The sequence below is a fragment of the Lutjanus erythropterus genome, chromosome 22, assembly GCF_056507025.1.
Source record: "Lutjanus erythropterus isolate fLutEry1 chromosome 22, fLutEry1.hap2, whole genome shotgun sequence".
Classification (NCBI taxonomy): domain Eukaryota; kingdom Metazoa; phylum Chordata; class Actinopteri; order Lutjaniformes; family Lutjanidae; genus Lutjanus; species Lutjanus erythropterus.
The window spans coordinates 20,939,536-20,955,918 of record NC_139338.1 but is presented as its reverse complement, the minus strand read 5'-3'; the positions used below and the strand labels follow the sequence as shown (position 1 = coordinate 20,955,918).

The following is a 16,383-nucleotide window of genomic DNA, read 5'->3' as shown; positions in this document are numbered from 1 at the left end:
GAGTATCTTTTACCAGAAAGACGCATGTTTAAATGCTTTTTCTCTGTCATCTGTGATGTGAAAACATCAGATTTTCAGTCACACAGTCAGATGAAGTTAAAGTGTGCATCCTCTTATTGTTCAGTTACTCTTTCAAAAAAGGTCTTTCACTGTAGTGATCCTTTCCATAATGTTGTCAGACAGAATAACAATCTGAGCCTGTCAGTGGCAAAAACAAACCCAAGCAAACAAGTGTCACCTGCCCTGCACGCTCCGTGGTGTGCTGGGGTGAAGTGGTTGACAGCGAGTCACCTGCACTACCTTTCTGTCACTCTTCTCTGCTTGCATTTCTTAGATTTGTGGTGATTTTGAGATGCTGTAAAGATTACAGCCTGACATGCCTTTGTGCTGCTCTATCTTTAATGATACAGCTTAAAAACAAGAGCTGTAACTTTAGCAGACACTCGTTTCACCTCCTCTCATCAGTTAACCACCAGCTCATGTTGTCACAAGGTTTTTTTTAAGTAGCTAGCTAATATATGCTAGCTAATATAAAAATATGTTTATGATTCCCCTCATGTATAACTCCGCATTGAAATATTCAACATGAGCATTTAAGTGCTGTATAAAGAGAGATCACCACTGGGTGCTATAGTATGTGACTCACCAGTGGAAACAGTCAGACGGTATTTTCTTGATTTTTGGATGAGGCTTGACCAGACTAATCGACTGACATGACAGGAAATTAATCGCCCGTACACTTGCTGCTGAGATTTACCTTTGTGATGCATGGCAAGTCCCGATACTCTGTATTACACTTGACCTTTTTTGAATGTCAAAAAAAGCCAAAAAGAAATTATACAATCACGCATATTATTCCAAAAGCTTTTATGTCAGGATTTGAGATTTAGTCATATTAAGGCATCAGCAGTGTGTTATGTCCCATACAGAGTAAATATCTGAATAAATTCTGAATTCCAAGTGTATGCTTTTATGTTAATAAGTTCATAATCATAAATACATTACCATATATTATCTATCAGTTAAAGTACCATAAAATACTGAATTGAGTGAACCCATGCTTTTGTAAATTAATGTTTTATTTTCTAAGCCGCACTTTATAATTGACTGACATCTGGGTCATTTTGAATTTTATTTTGAGAAAAATTATTTGCACTTCCATCCATCCACTCATATATTATCTGTACCTGCTTATCATTAGCCAGGTGATGGGGAGAATTGCAGCTCATCACAGGGCAGTATAGACGGACAGCCTTTCATACTCGCGCTCATACCCTCAGGCAAGTTAAAGTTGCTTGTTAAGTTAACCTACATGTCTTTGGAGCACTTGGAGGAAACTCACACAAACACACAGAAACTTAAATCCCATTTGCAATAAACAGATAAGAATAACATAATGATAATAATAGATTTTTTTAAAAAATGGTTGATTGTCTGGCATTTTTAGATAAATGGCATTGCCCCATGCCTGTGCTCACAAGACCGTTAAACAACATGAGTGCAGACCACACATGAGAAGACCAGGGGAAAAATAAAGAATGAAACAAAGCTAAATGAATGTGATATATGTAGGGGAAATAAGCAAACAAGTTGGGTGATTCCATGCCCAGCTATTGTTAATGACTGAAAAGATTGTTAGGGTGAGGTGGGGATTAAATATCGGCTTGGCCCTGGCCATTGAAAAACCCATATCAGTCGACCACTACAATTAAACTACCACTGACTTTGACAAAGGTTTGTTCCTAAATGACAGCTTAATTCGATAGACTCTGAAGTGCTGGTATTCATCTGACTTGAGTGAGTACAATATATTATTATTACCTAAGAACCCTTACAGCTCCTGAGCAACATCTCACCTCACACGTCATGTGGACTGTTTTTATGGGAAAACACAAGACAGAGAGCTCTATTCATTCTGCAGTCAGTTGGTTTCTGTCTGACCTTTGAGTGCAGCTGGGCATTGCTTTTATTCAGTTCTCTTGTGCAGCCAATAGAAAACCCAGTTTGCTACCTGAGGTAGCTAAAAATGGCATTATCAGCCACTTTTTATATTCATGAATCCTGTATCACATGATCACTTTTCTTGCATGGCTGAGCCGGTTCATTTCCTTGCTTGAATTTGAGGCCTTTATATAAGATTGAGAGTTTAATTACAGTTTAATCATTAATTTAAATGTAATGGAGTAATGGTTCATCAATTAGAAGAATTCAAATTATAATTTACATAATGATTACATAAATTAAGCCGTATGTGCAGCTGAAGCATTTTGACATCAGTAGTGTTAAGTTACAGATTGAGTTGATTTAAGAGGCAGCATTATAGCTTGTCAGTTTTTAAAAATGTCCATACTCACTATATGACCTCTCCATTGGTTTCGAGGTCAGTGTGACAACATATTCAATCACTCTAATGAAAGATTGTCCTTGCAGGTGTTTGTGTGGCTTTTCTATTGACAGACTGAGCCCCCTCTGGGGAAATCATCCTCCCTTCATGGTCAACTTCTTATAGGATGATGTGTGTGCATGCGTGTGTATGTTTCTATTTGTTCATGTGCAAGGGCAGGTCATGGCTTACTATGAACTGACAAACACACACTAAGACACTCAGACATGCTAACAGGGATCCTGAGATCCTAGGGGAGGAGATTTTTGTTGAAGTGTCCTTGAAGGTGACGGCTGCCCAGGGGGGCTGAGGAACACAGACAGGGCATGTTAATATGTGTAGAAAGGGTCATCTTAGGTTACTCGGCGTTGCCCACCATCCTTGGCGTCTCCCCACCACCCAGCCAATCACAGCCAAGGACTCAGTGATGCAGTGCCCCTCTTACTGGAGGGATTCCTAGGAACTGCCGCGTGACGATGCTGGCTTAAACAGCCCAGAATCTCTCCTGTCTCTCCTCCTCCCCCTTCCCCTGTTCTCTGCCCCTGGATTTCTTTCTCCCAGCCTTTCATGAGGTGCGTCCGCCGTGTGTGTTTGAACAGAAGATGATCTAGCGCCATCCACACTGCTCCCACAAGACTGGCTGTATAGACGGCAGACAGAGTCATCATCCAGCCCTCTTTCTCTCATCCAACCAGGCTCCACCTCTCACTTTCCCTCCCTTTCTCTCTCTCCTCTCTCTCTCTCTCAGCTTCACACACACACACTCTCTCTTTCTCTCTCTCTCTCTCTCTCTCTCTCTCTCTCTCTCTCTCTCTCTCTCGCTCTCTCTTTCTCTCTCTCTCTCCAAGACTCACTACTCCAGATGAGCGTGCCTGCTTGTCAGGGCGAGCAGATTTTGGAGCTGAAGGTGTGCTGTTGTTGCCAGGTAAGAGCGCACATTTCCTCTCTGGGCTGCCCCAGAAGTTACAAAGAAACAGGGTGCCTCTTGTTGGTGTGCGAGTGTGTTTTTGCAGTGGAATTGATGTGTGTTGATGTATCGTGTCTAGGTGACATAATCAGGAAGGGTGGGCGCTTTGAGAGTGCCACAGGGGAAGTGCACTTTGCTACAACTCCCAACCCTTCTCCCTGACACTAATTTTGGCGCCCCTTTTCGACGCGCCTTTCACCGCCATGTGCACTGACAGGCTTTTCGTGCTTTATGTGAGACTGCTTTAGGTACAGGGTGGAGCGCAGCTGGTGACAGCACATCGGCTACAACATATAGAGCATGTCTCTGGTTGTGAGGGGAGACCACGGTGTGGATGTGTGGGCGGATGGAGAGACGAGGAGAGGAGAGACGAGAAGGGGAGGGGAATGGAGATGGAAGAGGAGCAGCTGCTTTCATCTCATGGAAGCTAATCCCTCCGTTTGTTCACCTCTTTCTCTCCATCAGATAAAATGGGCCGGCTGTGGCTCTGGTGGTGCCCTGTCTTTTCTTTTTTCTCCACTCTCCTCCATCCTTCAATTGTGATGGGTTTATCTTGGGCAGGGAGGAAAGAGGCAAGCTATTGATTCGGAAATGAGCTGTAATACCATTTGAAAAGGGAACAAGACATCCCTCTCTGTCTGTGACTTTTCTCCTGCATGCTTTTGTTCCTGACTGTACCTTGTGCTGATAATTTATTCTACAAACTCACCACTGATAATGAATTCATCCTCAGAGTCACAATCTTTTAAGCTTAGGAGTCTATACAGTGAGTGAGCAGATACAATTGAAAAGCCCCTTGAGTTCCATATGTTACCCAATATCTCTGCTATTGTTGTGATTGGTGGGAACCTCCCCCGTTTCTCTAAAGGAGGCTTATCACTTCCCACAGGTTAACTGATAGAGCGCCAAATGGCTACTGCACAGTGCACATGGAATGGATGGCTCCTGGCTCTCTGCAAACATGTCAAGCATATCCGTGGTGATTGTAGCACGGTGTTGTTAAAAGACAGGTGGCCTATCACCTCTCGCCTGCTCCTGGATTACCTAATATCTCAGGAGGCAGGATCAGCCAATGCAACCAGGGAGAGAGAAAAGGGAGGGGTGGGGTGGGGGGGAGGGTTTGCTCAGGTGTTGCTGTTTAGCCCAGTGCTCAGAATACATTAGCCAGGAAGCTCCCGTGTGTCAAACTGTTACCAGGTGACAGAGAGTGAGAGCGAGGCAGCACTCCATGCTTCCCACACCCAAATCTAAATGACCCCTCAGCTCATTTCCCAAGGCAGAGCTTATGTTTACATACTCTCTGGGAGCTTCTGCAGATGCTCCATTTCATAAGCACTAACTGAATCAGACAGGCTGAGGCTGTGCCTGCTCTGATGGATGCAGCGTGGACTGTTGGCTGGCAATAGCTTTTTGAAACACCTCGAGGGTGTTTTTCATGTTCATGGCTTTCAAAGAAAGGAACCCCTGACTGAGTGCAATCATCACCTGGGACTTTTTGGAAATTGTGTGATATGAGTTTGGGTCACGATGAAGCTCGAGTGAGATTCTTCTTCTTTTTTTTTTTTTTTTTTTTTTTTTGGCTGTGAAAGGTCTGCACTTCATCCTGTGATCTTAGTTACACCAAACTTTATAGGACTGTAGTCAACCAAAGAAAATGTTGGTTGTCTGAAATTCTCACTCTTAACTCCTACTCTAACTTATTGATTGGTTGATAGGGGAAAAAATATGCACATTATCTCTAGATTACCTAAGTGAACCACAGTGTTCTGAGGGCATGCTAATTGGTATCCTAAATGGGTGCTAATTAGGGGTGTCACAGTTACAGTATTAATTGGAAATTGAATGAAATGGGCTATCAGTTTCAATAATTGAAATCAAAGGCAGAGTCTGATAAAACCAATGATCTGTTGATCTTTAAAGAGTTACACAGTGTTGCCAACCAAATGATTTCCTACAGTTAGACCATTACTTTTTCACAGGTAGCTATATAGTTACTTTCAGGGCGTGTGCTAATTAGGGGTGTCACCATTACAATATTGACAGTAAAGTCTAATAAAATGAGCTTTCAGTTTCATTAATACAAATCAAAGGCATAATCTGAGATTCTGCTGTTTATTTTCCTCGCTACCCTGCGTTACTTGAAGCATCCTGACTAAAGAAGAAAACAACAAGAGCAACGCAGCGTAGTTTACCAGCTGTTATATCACAGTTCATATCATGTAGAGTTTGTAGTAGCCACATTAACTGTGAAATTTGCTAACACCATGTCCCACAGGCTAACCTACAAAATACACACTAAAACAACATTAAAAATGTCAAAACTTTTAAGCATTCAGGTTTGACGTTGGTTCACGGACAGCTGGTATTGATTTATCATTGATCTTGAACTGTCCCTTACTGAGTAAAATAACCGCTCATGTTTTCATCAAAAATAAAGTTTTTATCAACTCAGCTCTTCCGTCCTCTGAAGTTGGGGACTGATGTAGCGATTAGTCCTGGTACATGGTGTCAGTTATTTTGGAGCCAAATAAATGTTGAGTAAACAGCCTCTTATTTAAAAATACTTTAAATCAAGTCTGTCTATGCCCCGCCCTGTGACAGTAATGGATTAAGGAGAGCTTCTCTCCTTGTAAAACTACTGATTGTGCAACCAAAGAGAAGTTGGTCGGATAAGAGCATATTGTATCGTTAAAGAGCTATTAATGAGAAGTACAGGCCCAAAGTCTGATGTCCAAGCAGTGCTAACCTTTTGTCGGGGCTGAGTTATCTAGACTGAACTTTTCAAACAGCCAAAGGCCATCAGGATACAAAGGGCATCTGCCAAGATTACTCTGCATTTGGTTGAAGCCTCTCACTTATGATCAGTCTATTAGATGATGCAAGGAAAGGAAGTGAGACAGGAAAGTGGGAAGTGTAACAGAAGCAGCAGGACAGTAAAGAGAAAAGGGCGGGCATTTGTTTCTGCTCTGGATAGCAATACAAAATGGAGGATATAAATAGTGTCTCTTATGATTTGACCTTGTGTGGCCATTTGGTAGTGGGTGCAGGCTGTGAGGAGGGCCATGCACAGATCAGTGACACTGTCACCACAGTGGCCGACTCATGCTGGTGGAGATGGATGCCCCAGGACTAGTTTTTTTTTTTTATTCGCTGCTCTTGTTAGAATTGTTGTAGATGTCCATGTACCTCCCTATAATTATCATCTCATCATCCGAGTATCATCATAGTTGTTGGTAATACAGCCATTACATATACAGGATTATAGATTTTGAAGAAGCTCATTTGGGTATAAAATGATGGAGTCCTTTGGAGTTGATTATTGATTGACAGTCTAGGGCTGCTTGATATGGTAAAAAAACAACAACAAAACATTACGGCCATTTTGAGAGATATTGTTACTGCAATATGATTTACAATTATTGGCAGTGATCATTGTTGAATCTCTAACTGTTTTTTTTTTAACCTATGTCCGTTCATGATGATGTGACATTTGCTGGTGTCTGTACCAAACAAAATTTTTGTCTTACATCTGGATAATAAGATTTGTAGGCCAGGACATTTCTGCAGCACTGCATTACAATGGGACTATAACTAACGTTTTTTTTTTTTTTTAGTATATATTTCAATTGATTAATCTGCCAATTAATTTCACAATTAATTGTTTTGTCTGAAAAAATGTAAAAAACAATGACATGTTGTGTGTGACCTCTTCAAATGGCTTCTTCTGACCAGCCGACAACCCAAAAACCAAGGACTCTTTATTTACTATCATAATTGACAAAGAAAAGCAACAAATCTGGAACCAGCAAATGCTTGACAATTATGCTTGAAAACTGACTGAACCAATTAATCAAAATCATTGGTAACTTGTTTCATCAGCTAATTGATCACTTGACTTATTGTCGCAGCTCTGCATTGCATTGTGGTTTGGTTACACGTTTTTCCTTTTCCTCTGTGATTTTGATATTTCATTAGATAATTTTTCAATTAACTGTTCAGCTCTACCACAGTCAATCATGAATCAATGCCATTACATTTTAAAACACATAGGTTCGTTGCAAGCACCTTTCTGTATATAAAAAATGAACATTGCAACAAAGTTGACATGCATCATTCTTCAAACGTATTTCTTCTGTCATTACATATGAAATGAAATAAAAACTTGCACAGTGTTTTGATTACTCGAAATAAACATGACTCCACACAGTTTCCTATCAACTGTGTTTGTTTTCTTCATGGAAATGAAATGTTGAACACTGCCTGTTAGTGAGCCAGCATGGCATTACTGAGCGAGATCATTTTCTCTGATTTTGTTTTACAAATTAAACATGCCTGCAGTGCGTTTACATTGGACATATGTTGGCTTACCTTTTCATATGCAGTCTAAATTTCTCCTATATGCAAATATGTTAGTATCTTGTCTTTTCCATTGAAGTACACAGCTTCAAATGTTGAGTTTATTTGATAGTTCAGACAGATTTCTTTTCAGGGTCAAAACTAGTGAGATTGTTGTGACAGTTTGACACTCAGACTCATTGGCCTAACTTGATTAAATAAACAAAATTATTGTGAAATTGAATATTCTTTTGGCAATGAAAGCATCTTATTTTCATCCAGAGCCCTGAACCATATTTCAATCATGCTCATTCACTTAACTGCTTATGCAAAATCTTCGTAAGTGCTTAATGATGAAGCCGGGCCACATAGATTAACTTTTAACAACGTGTTTTTGGTCTTAAACTTTTAAGTCCATGCAAGCAAGATTCATATCACTATGGTAAGTAGCACTTTAGTCACAATCAAACTTATGGAAACAATCAGGTCTAAATCTGAAATGGCAACAGTTATCGCAGTAAGATTCAGAAGAAACAAAATTATTCTGCCTCTTCACTTCAGTTTGACATTAACATCAGCTTCCTGAATTTGTCACTTTGTGTCTGAAAAATGTTTTACAGAGACCATCCTAAATTTAATCTTTCATGCAGTAATAAGGCACTAATTAGAGAGCGTCCTACTTATACCTTTTATTGCTTGGCTAACTGGTATCAGCGTTGTTTTAAAGACTTGACACTGATAGGCTCATTAGATTTGGTCTAAGTTGTGTTTGACAGGGTGTGTAGAACTCAGGACTGCTTGATCTCTGTAGACCTACCGAGATAAGACTCAGATTACATGATCAATCCACACACGCTCTTACAAATACACACATACACGTTGTATTGACAGAGCTAAATGGAGAAACAAGCATATTCTTACAAACATGATGCCATTAAATTAGGTAGTTACACTGTTTTGTACAATTCCAAAAAAGTTGGGCCGTTGTGTTAAAACTAAGTAAAAGCAGAGTGTAGTGTTTTACTTTTCAACCTTATATTCAACTTAATACAGTACAAAGACAAGATATTTAATGTTTAAACTGATTAACTTTATTGTTTTTTTTGTAAACATACACTCATTCTAAATTTGATGCCTGAAACATGTTCCAAAAAAGGTGGAAGTTTTGAAAAAAAAAAAAAAAAAACACCTCACAAAAGTTCTCTCACCCAGCTCCACCATCCAGCTTATTTGACAGTGTAACGTCACATGGTGTGAAGCTGCTGAATTTAACAGAGCATGAGTGGGACCTCCTCACAATGGAACAAGGCTTAGAAGCGAGTTTTCATTTGTGCAGAAGAACTAAAGCATTGTTCCGTCTGCGACAAAGGCCTATTCTTACAGCTGTGTGCCACTGCAGTTAAATTCATATTTGTCAGCAGCAGCATGGCCAAAACTATTGCTGTTAAGTCGCAGTGAGTCGGAAGGGATCAACGCCAGCCTGAACAATGTCTAATGAGGCCAGTGTTAGATATGTCTGCCTCGGTTTGCAGATTCGACAACAGTCTGCTTAATTAAATGCAGTGTAAGTGAAAGGCTTCAGACTAGTCAGAATGAATTAATGTTACAATGACTACATTCAGGTTTGTCTTCCCAAGGAAAATCTTAACAAAAAAATAATATTACAAGGTAGTGTTCATTTTGTCAATCCATCTCTTTATGTATATCCAGAATTGCCTGTTGTAAATTACAATTGCATATATAAAGTGTATTTAAGGAGGCTTTATTTCATGGCTTTGTTGTAACTGTCTATCGGAAAGACTTTCATTTACAGAAGTTATTTTAGGTTACATGTATAGCGATGGTGGCTGAGGGCAGGTGTTACATTGTGATAGGTAAGGAGGAGAAAATAATTTTATGGCAGAACTTACTTCCAGTCTGAGAGCTGTAATTTTAAAATCCCCTTTAGGGGGAAATTGCTTTTGCCCTCCTACAATTTTTTAATATCCTGATTCATACTTAGCGCTGGTAAAACGCATCATCTACGCGTAGCATTTCTCCCGCTGCTGCCCGAAGGTGCTTTGTGGGGAAGTTATTAGAGATTAATACCATCTGGGTGTGTGGGACTGTGGATGGACACAGGTCTTGCCCCGTGTGCTCTGTGTCTGTCCTCCTGAGCCCCCAGCCTCGCCTGTACATAGTGGGCGAAACATCCCCTTTGCCTAATGAAAGAGTAGATTAATTATTACTGAAGGGCATGCGGCATAAAAAAGAAGCCCGGGAGGACATTTTCAATGTTTCATGAATGTAATAAGGCATTTAAAAAAAGGCCATCCCTCTCTTCCTGTGCTTACCTGAAATAATCGTGCATAGCCCTAAAGACACATAGGGGCATCCCATGATACACTGGCTTGACATGCTGATATCAAGGCAGTAGCTTAGAGAGAAAGAAAATAGAGGAGGACCTGCCACCTTACCTCCAGGGTAATGTCAGTAATAACCTTACCAACTGGTGTTCTTTGTGTAATTGTCATTTTGGCTCACGTTGCTCAGTTTTCTTTGTCTGAAATGATTAGATTAGAGGTGCTCCACTATGGTCCCCTGTTGCTTTAGCCACTCTGTATTGACAGTGTAAGTGTCAGCATGGATATGAGCCTAGACTCCAAATTACTAGTGTCTATTGTTCATTTCCCATTCATGAGTTTGTAAGGCTAAAACAGCTGCAATATTTTTTGGGGGAAATTGAGTATCCAGACCGAGTGTCACAAAGGCAAATGCATCAATTTGTGCAAAATGACACATTGGCAACTTAAGCATCATGCTGAGTCTTATCTGCAACAGAAAAGGTTAATTGTGTTTTTACAGCTTTTCACAATCCTCCAGAGCCTCTGTCGGGGTCCCCTGAAAATATGTCAGCACAACGAGGGGAAACAGTGAAAACTATGTCCAAATAAGTTGCCTCTTGGCTCTGCTACAGCTCGCTCGCTGCTTCTGGGTGCCCTTGGAGGATGCATGAGTCATAAAGCAACACGACACCCAGTAGCGTGTGCAAGATACAGTGGCACGATGGATTAAAAAAAAGCAATTAAAATCAGTGTCACCCTGCGCCGCCCTGTCCGTGACACAAATGACCTTGGTGGATTTAAAATACATCACAATAATTTCAACATGTTGTCACAGATATACAACTTATTGCCTCTTTCATTTTCCGTTTCCCTGTCAGCTGAGTGCACATTGAGCTGAAGAGTCACAGTATTGCTGTATTGTTTCGCTACCAATCAAGGTCATTGCATGCTCATTAAATTCACTGTGGATGGATTAAACAGAATAAATGCATAGGCACATAATCAGCGTTACAGCCTTAATATTTTCAAGTGACCCTTCTGTGGCGATGATTTAATTCTTCTCTCTATTACAGCAAAGCAAGACGTATCATTAGCTGTTGAACCAGTGAGTCCTTGTTTCCCTGTTACACAGGAACCCCCCTCCTACAGCGTGGCTCAGCCCTGCTGTGGAAAAGAGATTGTGAGGGAACGCTGAGTGATAAGGAAAAGGCATTCCTCCCTTTTCACCCCACCTTTTCTCATCTCTGGCCCCGACGATTCTCCATTACTGTTAGTCGAGCGGCATGTGTGCCCTCCACTGCCGACCACTGAGATTTGCCTCTGATGCAAACATCCTTGTTTGTCGCCATGGCAACCAAGTCTCCTGCCTGCTGTAGGTTGTCATGCCAGCCGCCTCCCCCATGCTCTTCCTCACCCATTAGCACTGTACTGTAGATGACACGTGTGAGCTCTGTACATCGGTCTACACGATCTGTCTGGTTATCTTCATAAGCTGCTCTTGCCGCTGTCCCCCGCTCCTTCTGGAGGTGGTCCCCCTTTTTAGCAGCTGCTCAAAAAAAAAAAAAAAATGTTGCATAGTATTACACTCTCAACTACAGGAATGTTTTCACTTGAGAGAACTGCCAACCAGCACAGCCAGAGTCAATTGCTGGAATAATAGCACAACCAGCAAAAGCCCACAGCTCAAAAGATGGGAGCGATATAACAGCAAGTGGCCTCAATTTCCACTCTTCTTGTTTACTCTGCCATTTACCAACCCCTTCATCCTTGAAAAATGGAGCAGCCTGACATGTTTGGGGCTCCTGTGAAGGATGATGCAAATGCAGTGGCATATAGATCCATGCTGTGCAGAGTTCATTCTCAGAGCCAAGCGTCTTGGGGGGCAGACAGAGGGCTTTCTTCCCAAACATGTCCACCCAGTCAGACGAAAAAACACTCATTACCACAGCACCATGGGGCCAACCCGGCCCACTTGGGGATAATAACTAGGCATCTGCTTAAATTTGATATAATGCTGGCGTACTGGGTAGTCTGTGGTCTGCGATAGCGGCAGAAATTATTGTGCTCTCTTAAGCTGTTTGACTCCTGCACTTAGCATCTTAAGCTGAAGTATTTGAAGCTAACCGCTACTCACACCAGAGGGTTTAATAGGATCTTTACTATGAATCATCAGGGTAAACTTTACTATATTTTGAGAGGATGATTACCCTTATTTACTGCTCTTTATAGAAACGATAGTTAAGACTATCATGATAATGAGTGACTTTTTTGCCCCACTGTTTGATAGGATGGACTTGAGGCTTGAGGAGCCATTTTGCCGCTGGTGAAATTTCAGAGATTACATTTGCTGTTCCTTATCTCCTAAATTAACTCATTACCTTGACATCCTGCTATCCTTCTCTGGGAACACATTGGCCTTGAATTTATAATGAAACATGGCTGTCCCCCTCACGTCCCATATGCACGCAGGCAAGAGATTCAACGCAAGCCTTTAACCGTCTGCCCTGTTCTTGCCATTGATTTTGACTCCACCACCAGATGAGTAACCTTCAGGAGGAGAGAGGGGAAAAATGAGACAGAAAGGAAGACAGGAGCTGTGTTAAAGACTGCCTCCCATGTCCGTCTGTGTTTCCTCTGAAATGAAATTCTGTCAAACTGGCAGCGTGATTTTTTGTGTTTCTTAGCATGGCAACAGAATTTTCAAAACCATCCTGAGAAATAGTCCTGGTGTCATACAAGTGAAGAATTTCCTGACTTTTGTTTCTGTGTGCACCAGAAAAGTGGAAGTGTCAGGGTAATAAAGTGCTGTCAACCAAAAAATTGGTGAGCAAATTCTGTCTCTTGGACATATTTGCTGTAATAGGGGATTTGAGGTCAAGCTGTCAAACAACATTGTCACTTGTTTGCTGTAGTTTCTCAAAGTGGCTTGAGAGATACAAAGTACAAAACACTCCTCATAAAGTCGACCGTGGTTACTCTCTAAATTGGGTTCAATCAGACCAACTAGGCAAAACATTTCAGTCCTGTCAATCATATCCTTTCCTTGAAGCTTACACTAATTGCATATGCAAATTGCCCAAGATTATGAGTTTGCACCCGCTGTAGGGTTTGGTGATTGCGAGTTGCGATAATGATGGATTTCCTCACATTCATTTCTTAAACATTGTTAATGAAGAGGCAGCCACTTACAAATGTGGATTATGCATGCATTGTGCACTGCAAAACAAACTCTGTAGTGCTGCTGCCATTAACAACAAGTATTCCAATTAAAAGTTGTGCCCAGTGCCTAGGCTGAATATTCGTGAACCTTAATGCTGTCAAATCACACACAAACACACAGAATATGACTGGTCACGTCAAGATCTGTTGATTAGCTATTGCAACTTCCAATAGCTATTGCAACTGGGACACTGTTTCCAGATAATTTTTTGGTGCTTAAACTACCACAAACACAATTTCATTCACCTGCACTGGGTTAGGTCAGTGGTTCCCAAACTTTTTCTGGCATGCCTCCCTTTAGAAGCTCAAAAAAGTTCATGCATTCCCACCCCATCATTACTATAAAATAACAATAATCGGAGAACCAACTGATATAAAACCATTCACATTGAATTTTAGTGAAATAAAGGTTGGCATCATAACATCAGCTAACTGTTGTTTGTTTAGGTCATTGACATAAATCATATCCCTGTCACTTCATTGTTTTACTCTGTATTTATCCCCTGGTCACCCATGCCCCAGGCAGTTGCTTTGTACGAAGTCAGCTAACAGCTTTATTAGTAACCTGGCCATCTATGGTGTAGAACCAAAATATTTCCACCCATTCCTTCTTAGATGCTTTGGTGTCATAGTTGCCCGCTCAAGAGGGCTTTGCTCACCAGGGTCCTCCACTTTCTTAGCAAACAATATAACGTCAAATAACTCCAGAGCATTATAAGTCCAAAAGTCAAAATTAATTGAAGAAATTTACAGTTGTAGACTAATGAAATATTCTGCCACAGTCCGTATTTGCCATCATTTACCCTTTCTAAAACAAGCTTTCCACTGTGGTCAGAAAATCTGTTTGTATTGTCTGGGCGGACTAGCAGAAATCTACCAGCACCATAAATTATATTTATCTTGATGAAAGTTATGTTCATTAAATAAAGATGATTTATTTAAAAAAACACAACTCACTTAATCTGATGAATCATTTTATTCAAATTGAGGATTTTGTTCAAGGATTTTTTTGGGTGATGCTGTCATAAAATATGATGACAGACATGCAAAGATTCATTCGAAAACCTCAATAGAAGCTTTGAATGTAAAAAAAAAACAGTTGGTACAGACCTAATTTGGCTGAATAGACCCTTGAAAGTCTCTGTGTTTCACTGTACAGTGTACTTTTACTGGAAGGCAAAGCGTGACAGTGACCACTGATACCAAAACCAAGGGTGTAAGAATAACAGTAATGGTTGCAGAGGAGCAGTGACAAAGACAACTGAAGGAAATCAAGATTTAGAAGCCATGTGATCAGTCATGAAGGTGCAGACATCCTCTAACAAGCTCGGTGAGCCGAGTTACTGTGAAAAGAGTCGACAACCAACATGTTAGCACTGAGATGGCACAAAGAGACTGGAGAAGCAATACCAGTTTCCCATACCAACAATTAGACTCACTCTGCAGTTCAAAATCATTGAAGCAGCTTGTTTTCATTGATTAATTCTGCACTGAGTAGAATTCTTTACCAAAACCTGAAATCAAATCCTTTTGATATATAAGAATTTCTGTCTGTTTCTCTGTGTAACATAATGAGCCATTTTTGTGGCAGCCACACAAGACTCCTCTGCTCTTCAGAAAAGGTGCTAAGCCTATTCAGTGGCAGCAGCAAGGGCAACTTCCATGTCAGAGCATCACACTGGCACACACAAACATCCCTGCCACGATCAGCCCTGCAGCACCTCTGGACCTGTTCACAGATTATGAGAAGCTTCAATCAATAACTCCGGATCCCGTCCTCCTACTCTGGCTGGCCAACCCCGCTAAGAGCCCCCGTGGGGCCCAAGCACCAGACAAACACAGACAGATATTTCTGTGCAGGCTGTGGACCTGTTACTTTTACATGTCCTCATTTTAAATCGATAAACAACTTAGTTTTATGAAACCATAAACACAACATCTTTCATGGTGAACAGGCCGGAGCTGCTGTCGTCATTATGATCAACCAGGGGACTGTTTGCTATGCAGATTTGGGAGGAGCGGGTGTGATGAGGCATCACAGCCACTAGATACTGCTGCAACCTGAAATCTGGCAGTCCCTCTGGAGAATCAGACATGACGTTTGGTGGCCAAGACAGTGTTGCGTAACAGACTCTCGGAACAACACCTTCATCTGTTCATCTGTAAATACCCAAGAATCAGACAAACAAGGATAGCTCTGAGAGATTCCACAGATGAAACACGACTTCATAGACACTTCAGCCCCAATCTATTTATTTCATGTTGTTTTTAAGGGATAGTTTGGATTATTTGAAGTGAGGGTGTATTACCTAGAGTAGATGCCAGTTGGCATGCCCTCAGTTTGGAGCAACAGAGAGGAGTACCAGCACAGAAGCTAAGCAATGAACTGATGTGGACAGGGACAGCAACAAAAGGTGTTTTAGCCACTTAAACTGATTTTTTAGGTGGACTTTTTTTTAACAGGACACTGTATTCATTTATATTTTTATTAATTTATTTATGTGTATGTTACATGACACCTTCCCAAAGCAAAATATCTAACCAAACTCTGTAGGCCAAATCAGTCATGTTACATGAAAAGAACACAGGAGTTGCGGGTCAACTGCTTTTTTAAGTGGCTAAAATCTGTTTTGCTACTGACTCTGTCCACAGCGATTCATTACTTAGCATCTGTTCTGGTGCCCCTTTCTGGTTCTCTAACTGGGTGCATGGCAACTGCCATCTACAGAAAGTAATACGTTGACTGTGGATCAGTACCTTATTTAACCCCACTATGAATAATTCAAACTATCCCTTTAAAGAAGGAAAGAAGAAGAAAAAGTTGGCGTGTAAATTAACAGCACTAAGTATCTCACAATTTAGTTTTTGAATAACATGTGGACAAGGCGCAGAGTGTCGAAAAAAGGCATCACTGTTGACACATTAATTTCCGAAGACCTGTTAACATCTCTTAATTGCCCTTGGTTCCACATTGGTGCACACAGATTCCAATTTAGCCAACACAAATTGCGTTGTAATCTGAAAAGGCAAAAATCGAGATACTGTACTTTCATCAGCAATTCACTCCTGACCAGTCAAGCAGTGAAAAGTTAATTTGATATGTCAGGAATCTTATTTGGGGAAGCTTAAAATCTCAGCCCTCTCGAGCTGTTAAG

The 16,383-nt window shown here is 41.0% G+C and overlaps 1 protein-coding gene across 1 annotated transcript in view; it reads left to right on the top strand.

Annotated features, from left to right (window-relative positions):
- Positions 1-3,172: 3,172 nt before the first annotated feature.
- syt1a (synaptotagmin Ia) overlaps positions 3,173-16,383 on the top strand; it is a 209,581-nt gene continuing 196,370 nt past the window's right edge. Inside the window, exon 1 of the mRNA XM_084711478.1 lies at positions 3,173-3,308. The gene's annotated coding sequence lies outside the window, so the exon portion shown is untranslated. The remainder of the gene's footprint in view (positions 3,309-16,383) is intronic.